General features: G+C 31.0%; 1 long non-coding RNA gene across 1 annotated transcript in view; it reads right to left on the bottom strand.

The window, feature by feature from the left end:
- Window positions 1-176: 176 nt before the first annotated feature.
- The window catches only part of LOC149772556 (uncharacterized), a 133,032-nt gene continuing 123,034 nt past the window's right edge, over window positions 177-10,174 (bottom strand). Inside the window, exon 4 of the long non-coding RNA XR_016417676.1 lies at window positions 177-289. This is a non-coding gene — a long non-coding RNA (uncharacterized LOC149772556). The remainder of the gene's footprint in view (window positions 290-10,174) is intronic.

Genomic DNA, 10,174 nt, shown 5'->3' with positions numbered 1-10,174 from the left:
CCTATAAATAATTACTTCCATCTAACGTAAATAACTAAACATGACTTCAAATATCAACCCTTTTAGATTTCAATAACAAAATAGGCAAATATTACTGTAATCAGAAGACTACAATGTAAATATAAGTATCAGATTGATATGTTTGATCAAGAAACAAATATATTTGTGATTACTTGCCAGCAATAGAAATGTAACTATCGTCCGACTCATTATTCTGCCTTTAACCTGGGAATCCACTTTTCCTCTGCGATTTGTTGCAGCATGGTTGTTCTGTGTAATGCCAGGAAACCTACAATGGACTCTTCATTTATACGCAGGGAGAAAATATTGGATAGGCTACTACCCCAGGATCCAGATTTAGCTTTTTAGCTAACTATTGCGTCCATTTACATAATGGAAATAACTGAACAATTAATTATAAAGCAAATTAACATACGGTTATTACCAGATATGCATGGCAAGCGTAGGGTTACAGAAAATATAACACAAAAGTATATTCACATCAATTAGAGAAAAAAGAGAAAATTAGATTAACAATTATCTTCGATAGGCGGTATCATATTTTAAGAAAGCAAAATTCGTATATGTCTCTGGAAATAATTACTATCGTGTAATAGTGACCATGTGCAAACATTTCCTCACTTCTCGGTGTATTCAAATAAATGGAGAGCTGAGATTCAAACGAGGGTGTATATAAAACTTGTTTATATAATTAAATATTTCAATTATTGGATATCTAGGTCTCACAGGACAGTAACATGTCAGTAACAAAATTAAAATCCTTGTGTTTTACATATATTATATGCTCTTCTTTTCCGTAATTAAATATGATGATTTCCATTGTATAAAGACTATTTTTTAAACCTTTCAGGATGTGAATAATGTCTCAAACAGATCAGACTTTACTAGTCTGTTGCAACATAGTATAAAACTTGTAAAGTGGTGATATTACACTTTACATTCACAATTATCACAATAGAGGTGTTATTATACTTTACATTCCCAATCATCACAACAGAGGTGATATTATACTTTACATTCACAATTATCACAACAGAGGTGATATTATACATTACATTCACAATCATCACAACAGAGGTGATATTATACTTTACATTCACAATCATCACAACAGAGGTGATATTATACTTTACATTCACAATCATCACAACAGAGGTGATATTATACTTTACATTCACAATTATCACAACAGAGGTGATATTATACATTACATTCCCAATCATCACAACAGAGGTGATATTATACTTTACATTCCCAAACATCACAACAGAGGTGATATTATACTTTACATTCACAATCATCACAATAGAGGTGATATTATACTTTACATTCCCAATCATCACAACAGAGGTGATATTATACTTTACATTCACAATCATCACAACAGAGGTGATATTATACTTTACATTCCCAATCATCACAACAGAGGTGATATTATACTTTACATTCACAATTATCACAATAGCGGTAATATTATACTTTACATTCCCAATCATCACAACAGATGTGATATTATACTTTACATTCACAATCATCACAATAGAGGTAATATTATACTTTACACTTCCAATCATCACAACAGAGGTGATATTATACTTTACATTCACAATCATCACAATAGAGGTAATATTATACTTTACATTCCCAATCATCACAACAGAGGTGATATTATACTTTACATTCCCAATCATCACAACAGAGGTGATATTATACTTTACATTCACAATCGTCACAATAGAGGTGTTATTATACTTTACATTCCCAATCATCACAACAGAGGTGATATTATACTTTACATTCACAATCATCACAATAGAGGTGATATTATACATTACATTCCCAATCATCACAACAGAGGTGATATTATACTTTACATTCCCAATCATCACAACAGAGGTGATATTATACATTACATTCACAATCATCACAATAGAGGTGATATTATACCTTACATTCCCAATCATCACAACAGAGGTGATATTATACTTTACATTCCCAATCATCACAACAGAGGTGATATTATACATTACATTCACAATCGTCACAATAGAGGTGTTATTATACTTTACATTCCCAATCATCACAACAGAGGTGATATTATACTTTACATTCACAATCATCACAATAGAGGTGATATTATACATTACATTCCCAATCATCACAACAGAGGTGATATTATACTTTACATTCCCAATCATCACAACAGAGGTGATATTATACATTACATTCACAATCGTCACAATAGAGGTGTTATTATACTTTACATTCCCAATCATCACAACAGAGGTGATATTATACTTTACATTCACAATCATCACAATAGAGGTGTTATTATACATTACATTCCCAATCATCACAACAGAGGTGATATTATACTTTACATTCCCAATCATCACAACAAAGGTGATATTATACATTACATTCACAATCATCACAATAGAGGTGTTATTATACTTTACATTCCCAATCATCACAACAGAGGTGATATTATACTTTACATTCACAATCATGACAATAGAGGTGTTATTATACTTTACATTCACAATCATCACAACAGAGGTGATATTATACTTTACATTCCCAATCATCACAATAGAGGTGATATTATACTTTACATTCCCAATCATCACAACAGAGGTGATATTATACTTTACATTCACAATCATCACAATAGAGGTGTTATTATATATTACATTCCCAATCATCACAACAGAGGTGATATTATACTTTACATTCACAATCATCACAATCGAGGTCATATTATACTTTACATTCCCAATCATCACAACAGAGGTGATATTATACTTTACAATCACAATCATCACAATAGAGGTGATATTATACTTTACATTCACAATCATCACAACAGAGGTGATATTATACATTACATTCCCAATCATCACAACAGAGGTGATATTATACATTAGATTCACAATCATCACAACAGAGGTGATATTATACTTTACATTCCCAATCATCACAACAGAGGTGATATTATACTTTACATTCACAATCATCACAATAGAGGTGTTATTATACTTTACATTCACAATCATCACAACAGAGGTGATATTATACATTACATTCACAATCATCACAATAGAGGTGTTATTATACTTTACATTCCCAATCATCACAATAGAGGTGATATTATACTTTACATTCACAATCATCACAACAGAGGTGATATTATACTTTACATTCCCAATCTTCACAATAGAGGTGTTATTATACTTTACATTCCCAATCGTCACAACAGAGGTGATATTATACTTTATATTCACAATCATCACAATAGAGGTGTTATTATACATTACATTCCCAATCATCACAACAGAGGTGATATTATACTTTACATTCCCAATCATCACAATAGAGGTGATATTATACTTTACATTCACAATCATCACAATAGAGGTGATATTATACATTACATTCCCAATCATCACAACAGAGGTGATATTACACATTACATTCCCAATCATCACAACAGAGGTGATATTATACATTACATTCCCAATCATCACAATTGAGGTGATATTATACATTACATTCACAATCATCACAATAGAGGTGTTATTATACATTACATTCACAATCATCACAATAGAGGTGATATTATACATTACATTCACAATCATCACAATAGAGGTGATATTATACATTACATTCCCAATCATCACAACAGAGGTGATATTATACTTTACATTCCCAATCATCACAATAGAGGTGATATTATACTTTACATTCACAATCATCACAATATAGGTGATATTATACATTACATTCCCAATCATCACAACAGAGGTGATATTACACATTACATTCACATTCATCACAACAGAGGTGATATTATACATTACATTCCCAATCATCACAATAGAGGTGATATTATACATTACATTCACAATCATCACAACAGAGGTGATATTATACTTTACATTCCCAATCATCACAATAGAGGTGATATTATACTTTACATTCACAATCATCACAATAGAGGTGATATTATACATTACATTCCCAATCATCACAACAGAGGTGATATTACACATTACATTCCCAATCATCACAACAGAGGTGATATTATACATTACATTCCCAATCATCACAATAGAGGTGATATTATACATTACATTCACAATCATCACAATAGAGGTGATATTATACATTACATTCCCAATCATCACAATAGAGGTGATATTATAGATTACATTGACAATCATCACAATAGAGGTGATATTATACATTACATTCACAATCGTCACAATAGAGGTGTTATTATACTTTACATTTCCAATCATCACAACAGAGGTGATATTATACTTTACATTCACAATCATCACAACAGAGGTGATATTATACTTTACATTCCCAATCATCACAACAGAGGTGATATTATACTTTACATTCACAATTATCACAATAGCGGTAATATTATACTTTACATTCCCAATCATCACAACAGATGTGATATTATACTTTACATTCACAATCATCACAATAGAGGTAATATTATACTTTACACTTCCAATCATCACAACAGAGGTGATATTATACTTTACATTCACAATCATCACAATAGAGGTAATATTATACTTTACATTCCCAATCATCACAACAGAGGTGATATTATACTTTACATTCCCAATCATCACAACAGAGGTGATATTATACTTTACATTCACAATCGTCACAATAGAGGTGTTATTATACTTTACATTCCCAATCATCACAACAGAGGTGATATTATACTTTACATTCACAATCATCACAATAGAGGTGATATTATACATTACATTCCCAATCATCACAACAGAGGTGATATTATACTTTACATTCCCAATCATCACAACAGAGGTGATATTATACATTACATTCACAATCATCACAATAGAGGTGATATTATACCTTACATTCCCAATCATCACAACAGAGGTGATATTATACTTTACATTCCCAATCATCACAACAGAGGTGATATTATACATTACATTCACAATCGTCACAATAGAGGTGTTATTATACTTTACATTCCCAATCATCACAACAGAGGTGATATTATACTTTACATTCACAATCATCACAATAGAGGTGATATTATACATTACATTCCCAATCATCACAACAGAGGTGATATTATACTTTACATTCCCAATCATCACAACAGAGGTGATATTATACATTACATTCACAATCGTCACAATAGAGGTGTTATTATACTTTACATTCCCAATCATCACAACAGAGGTGATATTATACTTTACATTCACAATCATCACAATAGAGGTGTTATTATACATTACATTCCCAATCATCACAACAGAGGTGATATTATACTTTACATTCCCAATCATCACAACAAAGGTGATATTATACATTACATTCACAATCATCACAATAGAGGTGTTATTATACTTTACATTCCCAATCATCACAACAGAGGTGATATTATACTTTACATTCACAATCATGACAATAGAGGTGTTATTATACTTTACATTCACAATCATCACAACAGAGGTGATATTATACTTTACATTCCCAATCATCACAATAGAGGTGATATTATACTTTACATTCCCAATCATCACAACAGAGGTGATATTATACTTTACATTCACAATCATCACAATAGAGGTGTTATTATATATTACATTCCCAATCATCACAACAGAGGTGATATTATACTTTACATTCACAATCATCACAATCGAGGTCATATTATACTTTACATTCCCAATCATCACAACAGAGGTGATATTATACTTTACAATCACAATCATCACAATAGAGGTGATATTATACTTTACATTCACAATCATCACAACAGAGGTGATATTATACATTACATTCCCAATCATCACAACAGAGGTGATATTATACATTAGATTCACAATCATCACAACAGAGGTGATATTATACTTTACATTCCCAATCATCACAACAGAGGTGATATTATACTTTACATTCACAATCATCACAATAGAGGTGTTATTATACTTTACATTCACAATCATCACAACAGAGGTGATATTATACATTACATTCACAATCATCACAATAGAGGTGTTATTATACTTTACATTCCCAATCATCACAATAGAGGTGATATTATACTTTACATTCACAATCATCACAACAGAGGTGATATTATACTTTACATTCCCAATCTTCACAATAGAGGTGTTATTATACTTTACATTCCCAATCGTCACAACAGAGGTGATATTATACTTTATATTCACAATCATCACAATAGAGGTGTTATTATACATTACATTCCCAATCATCACAACAGAGGTGATATTATACTTTACATTCCCAATCATCACAATAGAGGTGATATTATACTTTACATTCACAATCATCACAATAGAGGTGATATTATACATTACATTCCCAATCATCACAACAGAGGTGATATTACACATTACATTCCCAATCATCACAACAGAGGTGATATTATACATTACATTCCCAATCATCACAATTGAGGTGATATTATACATTACATTCACAATCATCACAATAGAGGTGTTATTATACATTACATTCACAATCATCACAATAGAGGTGATATTATACATTACATTCACAATCATCACAATAGAGGTGATATTATACATTACATTCCCAATCATCACAACAGAGGTGATATTATACTTTACATTCCCAATCATCACAATAGAGGTGATATTATACTTTACATTCACAATCATCACAATATAGGTGATATTATACATTACATTCCCAATCATCACAACAGAGGTGATATTACACATTACATTCACATTCATCACAACAGAGGTGATATTATACATTACATTCCCAATCATCACAATAGAGGTGATATTATACATTACATTCACAATCATCACAACAGAGGTGATATTATACTTTACATTCCCAATCATCACAATAGAGGTGATATTATACTTTACATTCACAATCATCACAATAGAGGTGATATTATACATTACATTCCCAATCATCACAACAGAGGTGATATTACACATTACATTCCCAATCATCACAACAGAGGTGATATTATACATTACATTCCCAATCATCACAATAGAGGTGATATTATACATTACATTCACAATCATCACAATAGAGGTGATATTATACATTACATTCCCAATCATCACAATAGAGGTGATATTATAGATTACATTGACAATCATCACAATAGAGGTGATATTATACATTACATTCACAATCGTCACAATAGAGGTGTTATTATACTTTACATTTCCAATCATCACAACAGAGGTGATATTATACTTTACATTCCCAATCATCACAACAGAGGTGATATTATACTTTACATTCACAATTATCACAACAGAGGTGATATTATACATTACATTCCCAATCATCACAACAGAGGTGATATTATACTTTACATTCCCAATCATCACAACAGAGGTGATATTATACTTTACATTCACAATCATCACAATAGAGGTGATATTATACTTTACATTCCCAATCATCACAACAGAGGTGATATTATACTTTACATTCACAATCATCACAACAGAGGTGATATTATACTTTACATTCCCAATCATCACAACAGAGGTGATATTATACTTTACATTCACAATTATCACAATAGCGGTAATATTATACTTTACATTCCCAATCATCACAACAGATGTGATATTATACTTTACATTCACAATCATCACAATAGAGGTAATATTATACTTTACACTTCCAATCATCACAACAGAGGTGATATTATACTTTACATTCACAATCATCACAATAGAGGTAATATTATACTTTACATTCCCAATCATCACAACAGAGGTGATATTATACTTTACATTCCCAATCATCACAACAGAGGTGATATTATACTTTACATTCACAATCGTCACAATAGAGGTGTTATTATACTTTACATTCCCAATCATCACAACAGAGGTGATATTATACTTTACATTCACAATCATCACAATAGAGGTGATATTATACATTACATTCCCAATCATCACAACAGAGGTGATATTATACTTTACATTCCCAATCATCACAACAGAGGTGATATTATACATTACATTCACAATCATCACAATAGAGGTGATATTATACATTACATTCCCAATCATCACAACAGAGGTGATATTATACTTTACATTCCCAATCATCACAACAGAGGTGATATTATACATTACATTCACAATCGTCACAATAGAGGTGTTATTATACTTTACATTCCCAATCATCACAACAGAGGTGATATTATACTTTACATTCACAATCATCACAATAGAGGTGATATTATACATTACATTCCCAATCATCACAACAGAGGTGATATTATACTTTACATTCCCAATCATCACAACAGAGGTGATATTATACATTACATTCACAATCGTCACAATAGAGGTGTTATTATACTTTACATTCCCAATCATCACAACAGAGGTGATATTATACTTTACATTCACAATCATCACAATAGAGGTGTTATTATACATTACATTCCCAATCATCACAACAGAGGTGATATTATACTTTACATTCCCAATCATCACAACAAAGGTGATATTATACATTACATTCACAATCATCACAATAGAGGTGTTATTATACTTTACATTCCCAATCATCACAACAGAGGTGATATTATACTTTACATTCACAATCATGACAATAGAGGTGTTATTATACTTTACATTCACAATATTCACAACAGAGGTGATATTATACTTTACATTCCCAATCATCACAATAGAGGTGATATTATACTTTACATTCCCAATCATCACAACAGAGGTGATATTATACTTTACATTCACAATCATCACAATAGAGGTGTTATTATATATTACATTCCCAATCATCACAACAGAGGTGATATTATACTTTACATTCACAATCATCACAATAGAGGTCATATTATACTTTACATTCCCAATCATCACAACAGAGGTGATATTATACTTTACAATCACAATCATCACAATAGAGGTGATATTATACTTTACATTCACAATCATCACAACAGAGGTGATATTATACATTACATTCCCAATCATCACAACAGAGGTGATATTATACATTAGATTCACAATCATCACAACAGAGGTGATATTATACTTTACATTCCCAATCATCACAACAGAGGTGATATTATACTTTACATTCACAATCATCACAATAGAGGTGTTATTATACTTTACATTCACAATCATCACAACAGAGGTGATATTATACATTACATTCACAATCATCACAATAGAGGTGTTATTATACTTTACATTCCCAATCATCACAATAGAGGTGATATTATACTTTACATTCACAATCATCACAACAGAGGTGATATTATACTTTACATTCCCAATCTTCACAATAGAGGTGTTATTATACTTTACATTCCCAATCGTCACAACAGAGGTGATATTATACTTTATATTCACAATCGTCACAATAGAGGTGTTATTATACATTACATTCCCAATCATCACAACAGAGGTGATATTATACTTTACATTCCCAATCATCACAATAGAGGTGATATTATACTTTACATTCACAATCATCACAATAGAGGTGATATTATACATTACATTCCCAATCATCACAACAGAGGTGATATTACACATTACATTCCCAATCATCACAACAGAGGTGATATTATACATTACATTCCCAATCATCACAATTGAGGTGATATTATACATTACATTCACAATCATCACAATAGAGGTGTTATTATACATTACATTCACAATCATCACAATAGAGGTGATATTATACATTACATTCACAATCATCACAATAGAGGTGATATTATACATTACATTCACAATCATCACAATAGAGGTGATATTATACTTTACATTCCCAATCATCACAATAGAGGTGATATTGTACTTTACATTCCCAATCATCACAACAGAGGTGATATTATACTTTACATTCACAATCATCACAACAGAGGTGATATTATACTTTACATTCCCAATCATCACAACAGAGGTGATATTATACATTACATTCCCAATCATCACAACAGAGGTGATATTATACTTTACATTCCCAATCATCACAACAGAGGTGATATTATACATTACATTCACAATCATCACAATAGAGGTGATATTATACATTACATTCCCAATCA

Source organism: Sinohyriopsis cumingii, unplaced genomic scaffold, assembly GCF_028554795.1.
Source record: "Sinohyriopsis cumingii isolate HCF-2022 unplaced genomic scaffold, ASM2855479v2 utg001397l, whole genome shotgun sequence".
NCBI classification, from domain to species: Eukaryota; Metazoa; Mollusca; class Bivalvia; order Unionida; family Unionidae; genus Sinohyriopsis; species Sinohyriopsis cumingii.
Note: the sequence above shows the minus strand (reverse complement) of the source record. Positions and strands in the feature narration are given on the sequence as shown.